The sequence below is a fragment of the Lolium perenne genome, chromosome 4, assembly GCF_019359855.2.
Source record: "Lolium perenne isolate Kyuss_39 chromosome 4, Kyuss_2.0, whole genome shotgun sequence".
In the NCBI taxonomy this organism is placed as follows: Eukaryota; Viridiplantae; Streptophyta; class Magnoliopsida; order Poales; family Poaceae; genus Lolium; species Lolium perenne.
In genome coordinates, this window is record NC_067247.2 from 9,293,422 (window position 1) to 9,311,788 (window position 18,367).

At 47.8% G+C, this 18,367-nt stretch overlaps 1 long non-coding RNA gene across 1 annotated transcript; it reads left to right on the forward strand.

Annotated features, from left to right (window-relative positions):
- The first annotated feature begins 338 nt into the window (after positions 1-338).
- LOC127291733 (uncharacterized) lies at positions 339-3,955 on the forward strand. The gene is made up of 2 exons (XR_007844694.1): positions 339-563; positions 3,532-3,955. It is a non-coding gene; the product is annotated as an uncharacterized lncRNA (long non-coding RNA).
- Positions 3,956-18,367: the final 14,412 nt, after the last annotated feature.

Below are 18,367 nucleotides of genomic sequence, written 5' to 3' on the forward strand. Positions count from 1 at the left end.
CGACAAACATACCGATCCCGCCAAATTAGACTGCCCCTCAAACTTCCTATCATCCTCAACCTTGTCAAGGATGTAAGCCAGTACGTCCCCGAGCGGGAACGCATCCTGCAGCTCAAATGAAAGGATCACGCCAATTGCTTCGCAATAGCTTCGCAACGGCCGCGGCGACTTCTCCTACACCCACGTCGCCCGGTTCATCCCCACCTCCTCCTTCCGTCCGGCCGTCGCCACCCGCCGCGGCCTCTACGCCATCGCGGCCCGCCACGGCCGCGTCCTCCTCCACACCGACCCGTACGCCGGCCCCCCGTCCCTCGTCGTCTGGGACCTCGTACACAAGATGCTCGTGCATTTTCGTCTTGGCACAGAAGCTGTGTGGCATGTACCTTCTTTGATTGGCTTCGCTGATGGCACCGGCGTAGTATTCGTGAAGACAGAGACTGGAAGAGTGTTCTCCGTTGAGCTCGAGTCAGGCCGTTACCAGAAGATATCGTTTCCGAGGTTCCATAATGGCGACCCCGGTCAAGAACCAATAATCATACCTTACATGAGCTTTTACACTCCAGGTACATGTTAAATCTGTTTTCTGTATAACATTGACTGCTAGGAAGCAATAATTTAACTACCACATAAAAGTTATTTTTGTTTGAGCTTATCATGGTTAATGCTAATTTTGAAAGTTACATAATAGGTATGACTAAGAGGAAGTTGTTGACACATTGTTCTGTGGGATCCCTATACCTTGTTATGTTGTATCCTTATTGGTCAGTATGAGTGTTTGAAAATTTTGGTTCTGTTAATTTTGAGGCGACAGAGAAATAACTCTTTACATGTTGCTGCTAAGAACTGTCCCATTATGGCATGAGATTCAGATTCATTTAAGTAAACTAGTCTTTAACCCGTGCAGCCCGCACGGGCTAGCTATTTTTAGAATTGTCACAATAATAGTACTCACTGCATAGCAAAAATAAGTCATCCTTAAATTATTTATAATTCAAACATTCTTAAGTTTGACTACATTTATAATATAACTTAGTGACTCGTATCTTTGTGTTGGGTAGCGTAAATAAACTCTATGCGTGGGTAGACATGAATGCTTTACTTGGTTGCCTGAAAAAGGGACTCCCTTGTGTGTGGATGTACATTTGCGCCAATGCTTTAGTCAAATTTAACAAAACTTATTCATGTTTCTTAAGTTACAACTTCTACAACGCATCCTAAAAAATCTGAGCAGAAAATGCGTAAGTGTACATGTGCATAAGTGCACTATTTCGGTTGAAAAAATTCATTTACAATTTTCAAAATTTGCCAGTGGCAAATTATCTTTTGATAAATTTCCATAAAATGTACATTTAATATATTATCTTCAACTCCCCTTATTTCTCTGTATTGAAAAGAAAATGAAGCACTTTGAGCTGTATCCCCAAGGAACTTTTATTATCTCAGAATCGATGCACTGAGCTAGTAAGCTAGCTTGGAAATGACTGAAACTGGCTGGATTTGCATGCATTTCTTTTCCATTGGCCTGAGCCTGGCGCCGGTACTCTCATCCCAACTCGAACCCAGCCGAGCTCGCTCCCCATCGTCTCCTCCCTCGCCGCACCGTCCTGAGCGCCTCCTTGTCCATGTAACCCCGCGGCCTCCCGCTCGTCCTCGTCCCTGTCCGGTGTCATGTGGCTGTGCTAGCTCGACCTCAAGCCATTCGTGGCCAGGCACCACTCTGACCCGGACGTCCTCTTCCTGGACCGCCACGCCTCCCAGAGGCCACCACTCGCCATTGCGCTGGCGCCGCCTCCGTTTGTTTTCCGTGCCGCAGCAGTACCATACCACCAACTCCTCCAGTGCAAGTCGCCCGCTCGCGGTGCTGCTTCCCTTGGCCGCCAAGGAACACACATCTAGTCGAGGTTGCAATCATGTTGAACCACCGCCATTAGGCACACATTGATACTCTGGAACTCCCTGACCGTGTATGCACAAATGATTCATCAAAATAAGAAATAGCCAAGTTGGGATCCTGATCGATCCCGGCCATGTGGAAATAGGGACGTACATGTGACGAAGCTACCAAAGGGGATGTTAATATGTGATTGGAAAGGAGACGGCCAGGTTATCGGCAAAGGAGCAGCCGCAGTAGGATTTGAGGAGTAGCAGCTTGCAGATGCATAATCCGTACCGCCAGAGGCTGGATCGTGGTCTCGTGGAGGCTTGCAAGTCGTTGATCTCTTCCTCCCCGTCGTGAAGGCTTGCGTGTACCCCGGCCGGCGTTGAACTCAAGCGGCGGCGCTCCTCCTCCGACCTCGGCGTGGTATTTGTTCAGTTTCCCAGCTTTTGATCTCCCTAGTCACACAACCACACCTGCTACTGCCGTGGGACTGAGACGGAAGTGCACGCTCCTGCCTCCTGCTAGGTATGCGGCTGCAACTCTCGCCGACCTCGCCCAGTATGGCGCACCCGCCGGGCATGCTCCCGAGTAAGATGTTGCTGCCGCGGATGCGCTCCTTTTGGCCTTGCCCCGAAGGCCCGGACGTCGTCGACTCTGTACCCGTGCTGCTACCTTGTACGTGTCGTCGTGTACTGCAATTAGCATGGAAGAGTCATGCGAAGATTTCTGCTATTACATAATGAAGTACGGAGTAGCTTTTATACACAAACTTTGGAGAGTTGCAGTCACCTTTGTGCTGGAAATTTTTGCTGATGGCGTGATGCGTTCGTGCGTGAATCTGTTCCTGATGGACTGATGCTTGAGACAATAGGATGCCGGCGAGACGGCGTGATGCTTGCGGCGACGGGATGTCGGCAAATCGGCAGGTGCTGCTGCCGCCGACACGGCTTGATCCCTCGAGAAGATGAAATAACCAACGGAAACGGAGGAAAGTTATAGAGATTGTGTTGTTTTGTTCGGCAAGAAAATTTTATATTATATGGAGTATATATCTCTAGGCATGCATGGCTTTTAAATTTGCATTCATTACCGTGATGTTAGTATATCTGTAGGCATGCATGTCTTTTGATTTTTTTATTGTCAACGGATTGTGTTTCCTATAGAGACACGATACGTAGAAATTAGGTCCGCCCTCTTGTTTCTCGTCCGCAGTTGAAAATAAGATTTAAGGTCAGGATACTTAAAATAACGTGCCTATAATGATTTAACGTGGCTACTCCTACCTGACTTTCTGTGGTACATAATAAATTACGTTCTTTCGACTAATCTTAACCATTAATTTTAGATCTAATTGTCTTAATTATTCTGGTGATGTGGATTAACGTGAAGGCTTTTATGGTGCCTCCAATTAGTAAATATAAGAAGGGATGGGAAGATGTTCATCGGATGGCTGAAAAATAATTATTTCTAAGTTGCTGTCAGTACTAGTCTCACTCCATTGAAATTGTATTACCTCATAGGTGTGAGTGCAATTGTAGAGAGACCTACCATAGGTTATATGTTTCATAAACTGCAATTCGACAGACTTGTGTAGACCTATGTTTTATCAGAGACTTGCTTAGTCTTATGTTTTATCATCTGGACTATTTCAGATCGCGCTAAAGGAAGATCTCTCCATTGCCCTGAGGAGGCATGATTCATGCATTAACATCAACCTGCTGATGTCAGTGTTCGCTTCTTGGAAGCCTGATGCTTCAACTGTTCTTTGATTCATACCTCGGAGTGGAAATAGACATAGCAGAAGTTAGATGGTTACTAAACGGCGATGGTAGAGGCTTATAATAGTCATGTGTTTTATCAACTATACCTTTTCGGGCCGTGGTGCAGAAAGATTTACATCGCCATGAGGAGGCAGCATGCATGAAACCCGAATCTTCCAAGTGTTTTTTTTTTGTTTTCGGGCCGAGGATTTAGTTACTTTGGTAGATTGGTATGTTTTATTATTTTAGTTGGACAGTTCTTACAAGAAAAGAGTAGGTAATTACTGTCAAGGCAGCAATGTTTGTTTCTACTGTAGCTGATGAGCTCTGTTTCATCATGTCATATCTTAACTTCATTGTCTCATTTTAAACCCTTCTTCTAATTTAGCATTTTCTTGGGTAACTTTACAGTTTAGTTTTGGTGTTCTGTTATAGAGTAATAGGGATTACTTATAGCCAATGTAATATATTAATGACTTTATTTGGATGGTAAACCAATAAAAAAGATCATACAACTATATGCCTTTTTCGACAATGGGCGCTTTATTACACAACTATATGCCTATGACGCACCAACATTTTAATATTCTAACAAAATTATATAAAATTCGTTATAAGTTTTGGAAACAAAATATGTTTTGCTTAGTTTAACCTATAGTTGCAGCAGTAGTACCATCAGGATATCACCAACTACAGTTAGATGGTTTGTTAGAATATGTTTGTGTTTCCAGGACAGTGCCGGGTTCTCCATCAGCACTTGTACCAGGCAGGTACATGGTTGGTATGGGATGACATACCATCACATCAGAGTCCGATGTGATGTTACATTGTTACCTTTTGATTTTGTAGTCACCCAAGTCTATATATAAAAGGTAGCATAGCAATCAAAAATATGTGGCAAAACCAGTTCCATATTTGAGTCACCTCTTCATCTCTTCCTTTCTCAGATCATACGGGAACGGTAGATCTAGTATTGAGCTATCATGGTTCATTGGAAAAGTTTGCCTGACTTACCCTTGAGGCATATTTATCAGTACCAGAGTAATAAAAAAAAGAGTGAAGAGTACATATGTGGTACAAGTTATTTGTCATTTCACAGCCGATGGACATACATAGAGATCGAGAGTTAGCAACGCCCACAAAATCACTGCAACAGCAGCCGGCGCACATCCATCTTCTTCCCAGATGAACTGCAGCAACATACATCGGCCGATAGGCCACCCTTCTCCCGCGTGCAGCGCCCCTGTGGGTTGGCGTACCCCTGCTGCCTGCAGTAGACGAAGCACGTCTTCGGAAGGCACGGTATGATCGGGTTGCACTCCTCTGCAATTCCATGTCGCAACACTTATATTTAATCAAACCAACTCAAAATATGCATGTAAAAATGATGTGCGTAAGAGGTTTTACTACTACGCACCTTTAATTGCATGACATGACGGTGTGACCATCGCAATCGCCACGATGGCTGCAAAGAGAAGAGCCATGGAGCCCCTGGGAAGCGCCATGACAGACGAGATGTGTTACCCTTAAAAAGTTTGGTTTGCTGCACCAGTTATATAGAAGAGAAAAACACATTAATTAGCAGTATCTCTATATGATACTATCTTTATAATGAATGTTATTCTTTTTATGTTTTTTGATTTGCAGAATCTTAATGCAAAATAGTGCACACGATATATTTGATACTCCGTATTTTTTTTACTAGTTCTACGTCCTATAATATGGTATCTATCTATCCATGATACCAATAAGATCTCTTTCATCATTAGTTATAGTAACACGTTAATTTTTTACATGCATGATACTACATATAATACCCATTGTGGTTAGTCTAATACATACATAATTCATATAAAATAATAATTGGGAGATAACTCATACATACGGAATTATCTACTATTTCTTTTCTAATAATTTCCTTAATGGCACATTATCCACATGTGGTGATTAATAGTGTCTTACCTACTACGAGGATAAATTTTATACCATTAATAATTGGGAGATAACTCATACATACCGAATTATATATCTACTATTTCTTTCCTTATAATTTCCTCAAACACACATTATCCATATGTGTGGTGATTAATAGTGTGTTACCTGCTACGGGTAATACCTAATACCTCCACATTATCCTTTGGGCCAGATAGATCGCTGCAAACATCGTTTTGTTCTCGTTCTAAGCGAGGGTTAATGATAGGAATCCAAAAGATCAGGGATCATGCCCACTTTGCATGCAACCTGATCGGTGTTTTTTGGTGTTGCTTCTGCATGCAATCCGATAATTGAGCCTTCATTGGTCAGTTTTCGTCTCACGGATCACCCCTCCCTCCCTCTTTCGACCTTGTTGAAACCTCGCGAAAATTACATGCTTTAGGGGTAATTGTGCTTTAGGGCTCAATTAGCGGTGATTGATCCTCTTCCTTTCCGACCGGGTTGCATGCAGAACCAACGCCGGAAAAAACACCAATCGGGTTGCATGCAAAGTGGGCCTGATGTCTAATCTTTCGGATTCCTAACATTAACCATCACTTGGAACGAGAACAAAACGTTGTTTGTAGCGATCTATCTGGCTCATTGGTTAACCACCTAGGTCCCCGCGCTAAACAATATTACCCATGTATACCGGTATGGACGAAGTACTCCAAAACCACAATTACCCCTAAATACCGGTATGGAGGGAGTAGTAGATCCGAGTTGTTGGATTTCACCTAGTGGAAAGTCCATATTGATCTAGGAGCACCTTTAAGGGCCTCTTTGATTCAAAGAATTTGCATTTGAATTATTTAGGATTAAATTTCTATGGGAAATTGATATATATGCATATACTCCTTGTTTCACAAAATGTAGTAAAAGTAAAAAAACGTATATATGGCCATTCTAAAGCTTCACTAGCCGAAAGAAAACAACGCCTATATTACCAGCTAAGGCTGCCTTTTAGTATCAATTAGCCGTAGCTGCTTGTTAGCTACAACGCAAACAAACAGGTCCGATAGACAACGAAAGATGATGTGATATGTTCACGAGGAGCGAAAAACATAAGCAAGGGGTACCAACGTACCTTCAACAAAGTAATTAAAGACAACGAAGCCGCTACACCAAATTGATCTCCAAACAGAAAGCGTACAACATTATGGAAATATATATTATTACAATAAATTCATGCCCATACATCCCTAAGACTTAACTGTACAGCGGTTTGGATTTCTAACTGCTCGTCCTCGTCCCAACCTGTCTCGAAGTCGGGACTATCGGTTGGAATAGAATGATTGATAGATATTGTTTCTGATCCATTCACCACGAGCTCCCCCTTTATGTGCAGACACGATCCAATTGGCACCACGAGGGGATACCGGTCCAATGGAAGGCGGAACTCCGCGCCCATAGTGGTGCCTTCTTCTGAGTCTGTGAAGGGGACATCCTCCGCGTCACGGATGGCGTCGCCTCTGCTGAAGAGCGTGGTTCCAACCTCAAACGTGTCGATGTACGCCATGACACGACCATTCACGAGGGCGAAAGCGTACAACCAGGGCAGGCGCACCATGAGCTTCACATCGGCACACACGGCGTTAGTTAGCACCGCGCACTCCACGTATAAAGAACCCATGTTGGTCGCGATGGTTATGGTGTTGGGCTGGTCGGGCTTGCTAAATTTGTCCCAATCGTCAGGTGATTCATAGCATGCTACTCCGTAATGCTCATCCGTCGCGGGGATGTCAACATGGATGCCGAAGCCGGTAAATGCCGAGATAGCACGACCTGGTCCGGTGAGCGGCAGCTCATGCTGCATATTCATATATACATGTGAGATAGAGTGAGCGCTACCGCCTGAAGTAATTTCACAATATAGAGTAGCCGGTGGCGTGTTAAGAGAAAACAATCATGTATAGTACCTTGAATTCGGAGGAGTCCGTGTGTGTTGTCAACCATGCATTTTGTCGCGAATAGAAATCTGCCTTCGAATCCCAATCCTGACGTCTGTAGATATAGTTGGCAGCACGTCCGTCGAAGAGAGAAATGGTGCCACTGAAGGGGAAGTCGGAATGCACAGCAAATACCTCCACGAGGACTTCGCCCCGAAATGTGGAAGGCCTCGCATTGACGTCCTCATGGCGGCCAACTGACGGAGACATGAGCAGAGGTGCCGAGGCCGGCGTCGCCGAGAACGAACTGACGAGATCGAGCATGCCCAGTTGTGGATTGATGGAGTGGCGGGGAGGAATAATCTGAGTGCGGACAATGTCGTCAGACGGCCGCCGGGGAAGGATGAAGTGAAGCATCGCACGCCGGCAGCCCCAAGGAGCACAGTCGGTCGATCAGCAGCTTCTTCCAAGACGGAGAAGGAGACGACTGAAACGTGCTCTCCTCGAGCTCGGATGTCTGTTTCAGAATCAATTGTCTTGCGTGTTAATTGTTATCCCGAGAAAAAGAAGAAGTCAAATAATTCCAAGCCTATAAGGGTCAATTATCGTGTTTGCTTACCAGCAGATGACCGCACCTCGGACAAGATCTTTCCGCCGGAGGCGTTGGCTCCTCGGGCAGCATAGCTCAGGCGGTTGCCGCGGCGGCGGTTGTAGGCACATGCAAACCCTAGACTAAGATATGCTGGCTTACGGATGTGGCCGGCTGGCCCCGGCCCTTTATTTCAAAATTGTGCGCGCCGCAAGGATGAGTTAGGTCCGGATCCAGAACTCCCCAAATCCGGCTCTCCCGATCCGACTCCGGCAAGTAGCAGGCATCAACCTTTCCTCTGTTTCCATCTCGGCGTTATTTTCTTTTGAAGATGATCGGCCCTCTAGAATCCATAGCTTGGCCTTAGAACATCTCCAATCGCGTCTCCCAAAGCATCCCTAAACAACGCCGGATCTAGTGTTCGGGGGACGTCGCTCCCCGCCGCGTCCCCAAACACCACCCCCAAACAGAAATTCAAATAGCTCACATTCAAAAGAGATCATTCTCGCTGAAATCGTCGCGATCAGAGTAGCCACGATCAAAGTACTGGACACGCGATCATATTACAGACCGACGTAAACTAGAAGAAGGGGTTGGACGACGACGACGCCGGCGGCGCATCCTGAGTCGACGTAGGCCCGTCGATCACGATGACTTCGTCGTGATCTGCCCGAAGTGCCTGCTCCGTCGCCGACGCCGAGGCAGAGGCCGATGCCGCTGACGCAGGTGTACTAGCAGACGTTGTCGCAGACGCGTCTACTGGTGCTGGCTTTTGCTCCGGGGATGGGGTTGCTGGTGCTGCCTCGGCCGCCGCCATTTTGGTTTCGATGTCGTCGAGGATCTATCCTTTGAAAAAGTTCGCCCGTGTCCGGGGAGACATTCCAGCTATCGACGCTGTCAGCAGGGACATGTCATCCTTGCGTTTCTTGAGCTCCATCTTCTCCTCTTGCCTCTTGAGCACCGCCACACAACTTTTGTCGGTATTTTTGTCGCGGAAGAGCAGGGTCGAGGAGACCTCACGAGGCACTGCGTGATCGATGCCTGCGTCTTCTCGGTCGACGCAGCGTTGGCCAAGGCGGCCTTGGCATCCTTGTTGCCGATAGGGCGCCCTGCCGATGTTGCGAGCGGCGCATCCAGATCAATGGCATCTTTCCCCTTCGATAACGAATGGCGCATCAACCGCCATTTCTCGTTTGTTTTGAGCTTGCTATAGCCATGCATCAGTGCAAAAGACTTATGCCCTTCCGAGTGCTTCCGGTACATCTCCATAGCCTTGTCAAACTAACCAAAGGAAGCGAAATCAGATCGTCTAACAAAAACTAGGCGCTAAAAAATATCGTAGAAAGATGGTGTACCACGCCGCTGATGTCGCTACCGCTTTCGCCTCTGGTCTCGGCCTCGTTATGGTACCCATGGAACATGCGCACCGATGCCTGGATGATGGCACATCGTGTCGACATTGCCTTTTGGCTCCTCTTCATTGTCCCTATGCAGTAATCGCTGTTGACTAGCTTCCGCTCATCTAACTCTGCCTTTATCCTCGCCCAATACTTCTCGTACTTTTGGTTGGCACCGATGATGGAGTCATGGCTCACCATCGACCACGACTCGCAGAGACATTGATCCTCCAAAACCATCCACTTGGGGCCCCGTGTGCCCGAGGCCTTCTTCTTCCTCTTCTTGCTCATGCCGGCCGCGTCAACCTCCACGAAATCATCTGCATTCTCTGCGGCACCCGCGTCCTCGTCGTCCTCTTCGTCGACGCCCTCTTCGTCATTGTCATCATCGTCGTCCTCCACCCCTCCTTCCCCTCCTCCTCCTCCTTGATACGTCTCCGACGTATCGATAATTTCTTATGTTCCATGCCACATTATTGATGATATCTACATGTTTTATGCACACTTTATGTCATATTCGTGCATTTTCTAGAACTAACCTATTAACAAGATGCCGAAGTGCCAGTTGCTGTTTTCTGCTGTTTTTGGTTTCAGAAATCCTAGTAAAGAAATATTCTCGGAATTGGACGAAATCAACGCCCAGGTTCCTATTTTGCCCGGAAGCATCCAGAACACACGAGAACCGCCAGAGAGGGGGCACAGGGCCACCAAACCCTAGGCCGGCGCGACCAAGGGGGGGGCGCGCCCCCCTATAGTGTGGGCCCCCCAGAAGTCCACCGACATTGCCCTTCCGCCTATTTAAAGCCTCCGTCGCGAAAACCCTGATACGTTCGACGAAACCCACAGAAACCTTCCAGAGCCGCCGCCATCGTGAAGCCAAGATCTGGGGGATAGGAGTCTCTGTTCCGGCACGCCGTCGGAACGGGGAAGTGCCCCCGGAAGGCTTCTCCATCGACACCGCTGCCATCTCCACCGCCATCTTCATCACCGCTGCTGCTCCCATGAGGAGGGAGTAGTTCTCCATCGAGGCTCGGGGCTGTACCGATAGCTATGTGGTTAATCTCTCTCATATGTACTTCAATACAATGATCTCATGAGCTGCTTTACATGATTGAGATTCATATGAGCTTTGTATCGTTACTAGTTGTGTGCTACTCATGTGATGTTATTAAAGTAGTCTATTCCTCCTGCATGGTGTAAAGGTGACTAGTGTGTGCACCGTGTGGTTCTTGTCATAGGCTATGATCATGATCTCTTGTAGATTGTGGAGTTAATTATCATTATGATAGTATTGATGTGATCTATTCCTCCTTCATAGTGTAATGTGGACAGTGTGTGCACTATGTTAGTTCTTGGTTTATTTTGCAATGATCTATTATGCTCTAAGGTTATTTAAATATGAACATTATTGTGGAGCTTGTTAACTCCGGCATTGAGGGTTCGTGTAATCCTACGCAATGTGTTCATCATCCAATAAAAGAGTGTATGTAGCACATATGAGAAATAGTTATTTATTATGCGATCAATGTTGAGAGTGTCCACTAGTGAAAGTATGATCCCTAGGCCTTGTTCCTAAATACTGCTATCGCTGCTTGTTTACTGTTTTACTGTGTTACTACTGCTTGTTTACTGTCCTGGGCAAAGCACTTTTCTGGTGCCGTTGCTACTACTCATACTTATTCATACCACCTGTATTTCACTATCTCTTCGCCGAACTAGTGCACCTATTAGGTGTGTTGGGGACACAAGAGACTTCTTGCTTTGTGGTTGCAGGGTTGCATGAGAGGGATATCTTTGACCTCTTCCTCCCTGAGTTCGATAAACCTTGGGTGATCCACTTAAGGGAAAACTTGCTGCTGTTCTACAAACCTCTGCTCTTGGAGGCCCAACACTGTCTACAGGAAAAGAAGCGTGCGTAGACATCAAGCTATTTTCTAGCGCCGTTGCCGGGGACGAATCAAGACACTCCACCAAGCCCGTCAACCGCCATTAAACCTCCCACGTCAACTACGCGCCAGTTGTGGACAGCACTCCTCACCACCGGCGTCCGTGAATTCGAGCGGGCCCATGCGGCCAGTGAACAGGGCGCCATCCCCACCGGAGCCTGACTCGCGCTGGGGCGCTTGCTTGCACGCCGGGATTACCACACGGCGTTGAGCTTGAAGCCGCCATGCGGTAACGTATCCTTGTACCGCGACGACAAGTTCGGTGTCACGCACCCGGGAGTGGCGTAGGGGCCCTCGTTGTAGAAGCCAGATGTCAACGGGGACAACACTCCCGGAATGTACGCTGGCCCCGATGTACTCCATGAGCTCCTGTTGCTAGCCGCGATACACACGGCCAGCGCATTCCGGTGCACGCGCGCCGCCACCGCCTTCTTCTCCAGTGATACGTCCAATTTGCATCACTATTTTATATCATAATTTGCTGTTATTCATTGATATATTTCATATTTGGACATAATACTTATGTTATTTCATCTATTTTGCATGTTTCATGATTATTGGAGGATCACGCACCGGAGCCAGGATTCTGCTGGAAAAAGCACCATCAGAATGCAATATTTCGGAAGATCAACAGTTGATGGAAATTATATCAAAAATCCTATTTTTTCAGATGACGAAGGAAGCCAGAAGGGGGAGCCGAGGGGACCCGAGGTGGGCCCACCCCATAGGCCAGCGCGGCCCAAGGCCTGGCCGCGCCGCCCTGTGAGGAGGGGGCCCACAGCCCCCTCTCGCCTCCTTTTCTTCGCGAACGCCTTCGTCCCGAAGACCTAAGCTCCAGAGGATACCTCGCGAAGAGTTACAGCCGCCTCTGCGAGGCGGAGAATACCAGATAGAAAAGAGCTCTCCGGCGGGCTGAGATCCGCCGGGGAAATTCCCTCTCGGAGGAAGAAATCGACGCCATCGTCACCGCCATCAAGTTGGACATCATCTCCATCACCATCATCATCATCTTCACCATCATCACCGCCGTCTCCACCGCTGCACATCGTCACCGCCGTAGCAATTTGGTTTTGATCTTGATTGTTTGATAGGGGAAACTCTCCTGGTATTGATTTCTACTTGTTATTGATGCTATTGAGTGAAACCGTTGAACCAAGGTTTATGTTCAGATTTTTATTCATCATCATATCACCTCTGATCATGTTCCATATGATGTCTCGTGAGTAGTTTGTTTAGTTCTTGAGGACATGGGTGAAGTCTAAATGTTAGTAGTGAAGTATGGTTGAGTAATATTCAATGTTATGATATTTAAGTTGTGGTGTTATTCTTCTAGTGGTGTCGTGTGAACGTCGACTACACGACACTTCACCTTTATGGGCCTAGGGGAATGCATCTTGTACTCGTTTGCCAATTGCGGGGTTGCCGGAGTGACAGAAACCTAAGCCCCCGTTGGTATATCGATGCAGGAGGGATAGCAGGATCTCAGAGTTTAAGGCTGTGGTTAGATTTATCTTAATTACTTTCTTGTAGTTGCGGATGCTTGCAAGGGGTATAATCACAAGTATGTATTAGTCCTAGGAAGGGCGGTACATTAGCACAGGTTCACCCACACAACACTTATCAAAACAATGAATATTAATTAGCCGTATGGAGCGAAAGCACTAGACTAAAATCCCGTGTGTCCTCGAGAACGTTTGGTCATTATAAGTAAACAAACCGGCTTGTCCTTTGTGCTAAAAAGGATTGGGCCACTCGCTGCAATTGTTACTCTCGCACTTTACTTACTCGTACTTTATTCATCTGCTACATCAAAACCCCCTGAATACTTGTCTGTGAGCATTTACAGTGAATCCTTCATCGAAACTGCTTGTCAACACCTTCTGCTCCTCGTTCGGATCGACATTCTTACTTATCGAAGATACTACGATACACCCCCTATACTTGTGGGTCATCAAGAATATTTTCTGGCGCCGTTGCCGGGGAGTGAAGCGCTATTGGTAAGTGGAATTGGTAAGGGAAACTTCTACTGTTTGTGCTGATTTTATTTCTGCCTGCTGCCATAATTCATTATGGAGAGATCTCCTCTTGAATGTTTATTTGGAAAATCTGCTACTACTGCAAAGGTAGTGGATGAGGCGCCAGGTGAGGAAGAAATACCATACAAAATACTGTTGACTGCCAAAAACCCACCGGCGGGCAGCGGCGAGTCAACACTGTAGAGCCGGGAAGAGCCTAGAGCTGCGGCTGGCTGAGACCCCTCCGAGCGACGGCCCGCAATGCTCTTCTGGTCACACGCGGCGATGCGAAGTGCAAGGGCGTGCCACCTGACCTATACCTGGTCAGGAAGGTGATGGGGATGCCTCGCTTAGTTTCCTGCATGGCATACACGTAAACATTAAATACGAGCCTCGATCGGCTCTCAGGTTATCCTGTGAATCGGCTCAAAGAGCCGATCCACCCATGATTCGTACGGGGTGCACGAATACTTGGTGATCCTGCTTGATCAAGATAAAGCTAATGAGATCTACGACGATTTGGGGTTTTCACCGCATAATCGGATCATCCTACTCCAGGTTGGGCCTCGCGGCCACGCACGGTGCTCATAAGCCGATCCTAAACAAGGCCTAAAAACCAACATGAAGTTGATCCTCGGAACATCCTGTTTAGGACTTGCGAACGCCACCCTACGTGCCGCTGGATCCTCCCCCCCTTTGTAAGGCCTAACTATTGCAGATATTAAACTAATCCTTGTAGAACAAGGAGCAATCGTAACGGATCAGATCTACTAAATAATGAACAAGCAGGGTGCCGCCCCCACTCCTGAGATAGGTGTGAGGGCGGCTAGATATGCAAGGGCTGCACTACGTAAGCATGTTATACGAAGAACTATGCTAACCCTAACACATCTATGATAACTACGTTGCTCGCCATCAAAGACGCTTCAGTACGAGCAACGCATGAACAACGTGGGGCTTGTGCTGCCTAGATCGCAAGATGCGATCTAGGCAGCATGTCGCTTACCTGGTAGAAACCCTCGAGACGAAGGAGTTGGCGATGCGCCGAGATTGGTTTGTTTTGGTTGTTGAACGTGAGTTGTTGTTTATTCCGTAAACCCTAGATACATATTTATAGTCCAGCGGACTTTCTAATTCGGACGTGCAGCTAACCGTGCACGGGTAAAACTCTAACTTCTAACTTAAGATACGATCTAATAAATTGCAGATAAATGGGCAATCTAGCCCAACTTCGCATATAAGGCCGATCTTCGTATTTTCTCCATATATAACCTTCAAGCTTATCTTGATCGTGGCCCACCTCCGATTTGGTCAAATTCTGGTGATAACACATGCCCCCCTGGTTTTGGAAATAACATTTCCAAAATCATTATGCTTTCCTTCGTCGGGTCATGTCATGATATAGCAGAGTCGTCGCAGCATCTGTCATCATTATGCCTTATCAGCTCTTCTGGAAAACTCGATAGCTCTGCATTACTTCCTTGGAAACTGTAATGGTGTTAAATTTCCGCCAAGCTCCCCATTATTCAACCGTGCCGATCGATTAGCCCTCTTCATCCTCTGATCTGACCACCGACCTTTCTTTCCAATATATTCCCCCAAACGAGCCAATGTCGGAGCCCGAGTGGGACTTTAGTGAGGACTATGATGACGACGCAGAGGAAGAAAACTTCAGTCGAGGGCTAGAGCAGCGGTGATGAGGAATTCTCCGGAAACAGTGCCGGTGATAGCTACGATGCTGACGATGAGGGCAGCGAGAACTAGTGACATAGCATCAGCAAGATGCGAGCAATCGGCTCTTCTTCTGTTCCTCTTTGAACCATCGGCTCTTCATTGCAACAAACCCTCCTCTGTTAATGAAGAAGCATTCTTCAATCAATTGTTTTGCCGATGGTCAAAGTCACGCAGTCTCCAAAGAGAGCCGATGGCATTGCATCGGTCTCCATTATAAAAATACGAGGAACGTCGACCTAGCCGCCCTTACAAACGGTAACCTGCGACCTCCATCTGAAAAGGCGAACTCAGATCCCCAAATCGTCGCCTGAGCAGCTCCAACCCACCACCATCTACACAGATCTCGGCCACGCCGCCCCCGGCTCCTTCAACGCATCCCATGGCGGAATCATCCAACACCGATACCACAGCTTCCGGACTGAAGGTAATCCTCAACCCCCTCTCGCTGTTCGACTTGACATGAGATTAATGGCAGACACCTGAATTAATGTTTCGCTCCGCTACTAATTTAGGCTTCAGATATCCTTCTACCACACCCTTCTCTCGCAAATTCGATGTGCCTCGGTCCTCGTTCTTCTGAGAGTCCTGCCCTGTTAATTTCGTGCGAAGCTAACAGAATCCCCTTTGTGAGCCAAAACCTAGATCTAACTTCCTGGGCCGACTGCCTACGAGCCTGGCCTAATCCTCCTGAAGGTTGGGTGGCATGGTACAATAGAGTATCAAAATCTCACTATGCCACTTGGGAAACCATAGGGATAGCCGATGCCCTGTCATTATCATTATCTCCTCTTGAGAAGAACGAGAACATCTTGAAAACCATCGGCTACTTCTGGTCTGATGCACTGAACTGCTTTATGTTTGGTCATGGCCCTATGACACCAACCCTACTGGATGTGGCCATGATCACAGGGCTAGACATTGCATCCCCCAGCCCTTCTGCATTCAAACTGCCAAAAGTCCCTTTCACTCTCTCCTCCAAAAAGGAGTGTACCAGCTGGGGTGCCTACCTCAATCGTTACATGAAAAACAAAGGCCCCGTGACAGAGAGGGAGCACACCGCCTTTCTGAATTTCTGGTTGGAGCACTTCATATTCTGCGGCCCATCACTTGCTCCCACCAAGAATTACCTCTCCCTGGCTTATGAACTTGCTAAAGGCACCCAACTCGGCCTAGGCAAACTATTTCTTGGAGAGATTTATCGATCCCTCCAACTGATGTCTGTCAAACTGTTCTCTCGAAAGACAGTCAAAACCGGCGGCCCCTGGTGGTTCATTCAGCTGTGGGCCCAACTATACTTCCAAAACCAAATACCAGACTTCCCACCACTGACCACCTGCACCTTTCCGGATGTAAATGGAAAGGAAATTCGATGCACCAGCTACGGCCAAGCCCTATATGGTCTCCCAGGCAGCAGGCTGATCCCCAAGGAAGCAGCAGGGTGGTTTAAGATTTTCTTCCAAGGTCTGGACAACCCCCTGTTCGATCCTTACACTGAATCGGCAAACTTTGAAAACCCCGTCTCTTTCCGATTGGATGACCTTGCCGGTGACGCCGGCACACAGCATTTGTACTCAATCATGATTCGCCCTTGCTTTCTCCCTGTTGGCATGAGTACCTCGAACCGGATCACAAAGCCCGGTTATGAATGCTACCAACCGGTAGTGGCAGCCCGACAGTTTGGTCTCGGACAGGTGCCTCCACATTTCTTCTTACACCATCTGACAGCAAGTAGAGCTGACCTGCCTGATATCATCACTGCCCAAAGGTGTTATACCTTCTTTGATGCTTTGGCTATCCCAATTCCTCATGACCTCCGCTTCTCCTTCACCACCGATGGTTTTGAAACTTGGTGGTCGATGTGGAAGACCCACGTCTTCCGGAAGGCTCTAGGACCGCTGCTGAGAGAGCTCGACGCCGAGTATGACATCCCTGCAGACCAGGTACCATCAAGCATTTCCTGTATCCGCCTTATGGTGATTATCTGTGACCTAACTCTTTCTCCTGGCAGCAACAAGATGGTCCGGCTCCCACTCAAGCTGACGGTTCCCCTTTCGTATTCCTCCCCCCTGCACCAGTGGTTCTCTTCTGCCAGAACTCGCCACCCCTGAAGAAAGTCATAATGCAGGGTCAGCCGATTTCACCGAAATCGGCTACCAAGAGTAAAGCATCTTCGGGACCGGTTGCCCCCCGAGCCTCGACTCAGGCGAGGACGGCGGTGAGGAAGGTGGCTGCCAGAAAAACCCTGAAGCGTAAAGCTTCGGCTCACGAAAGCTTGCGTGTAAGTCGGTTCCGACCCTGCAGACGCTTGTCCGCTTTCAATCATTTGTTTATGATACGCTCGTGTTCTTTCCTACAGCCCTCCACTGAAGGAACCTCCAGCGGAGCTGAGGAAACCAGTCAAGGGGACTCAAGCTCGGGCAATTCCGAGAGGTCCACCACCCAAAGCCAGACGGCTTCACCAGCGCCGGCTCTTAAGGAGAAGTCGATCACTGAAACTCCTGCCCCCCAAGCCCCGAACAGATCGGGGTCACGCACAAAGAAGCGCTGCGTCAAAAGGGCTCGCAAGAACCCACGACCTTCTTCATCAAGCCAGGAGGTCTCAAATGTAATCATCTTCTTGATCATGCTTAATGCTTTCCCGTCGTTACGTACAGATCGGCTAATCATTTCCTCTTGCAGGCCGAAGAAACTTCTAGCGGAGACGTTGAGGAGATACAGATACCGTCCGCCACTCTGGACCTGGCCACCTCGGCGGTGGCGGCTGCCCAAATGGTTAACCCATCTCAGTCCACAGAAAAGCCGATCGTCACTGCATCGGCTGTTCCCTCTTCCTTGGGAGAGGTATGTCTTTCCTCCTTGGCCCCATCAATTCCACCATTGCCTGCTAAACTCACTTTGTTTGCCCTACCAGGGTTATGATCTCTCGAGCTTGCTTTCGTTCGATCCAGAATCCATCGAACCAACTTCTTCCAAAGCAGGTGGGGAGCCGATCCCTAGTACGGTCCGTGGTCCACTCCAGCGCCTCAAAGATTTGCTTTCTGCCCCAACTGAGACTTTGATTGAAGATTCCGAGGAAGCCAAAGGCATTCTCGAGGATATCCAGCTTCATCTTCCTATGACCCTGCAAGTGAAGCTCTGGCCCGCTGTTACCCTGCCGGTTTTTAAGTCAAGGGTGCAATCGGCT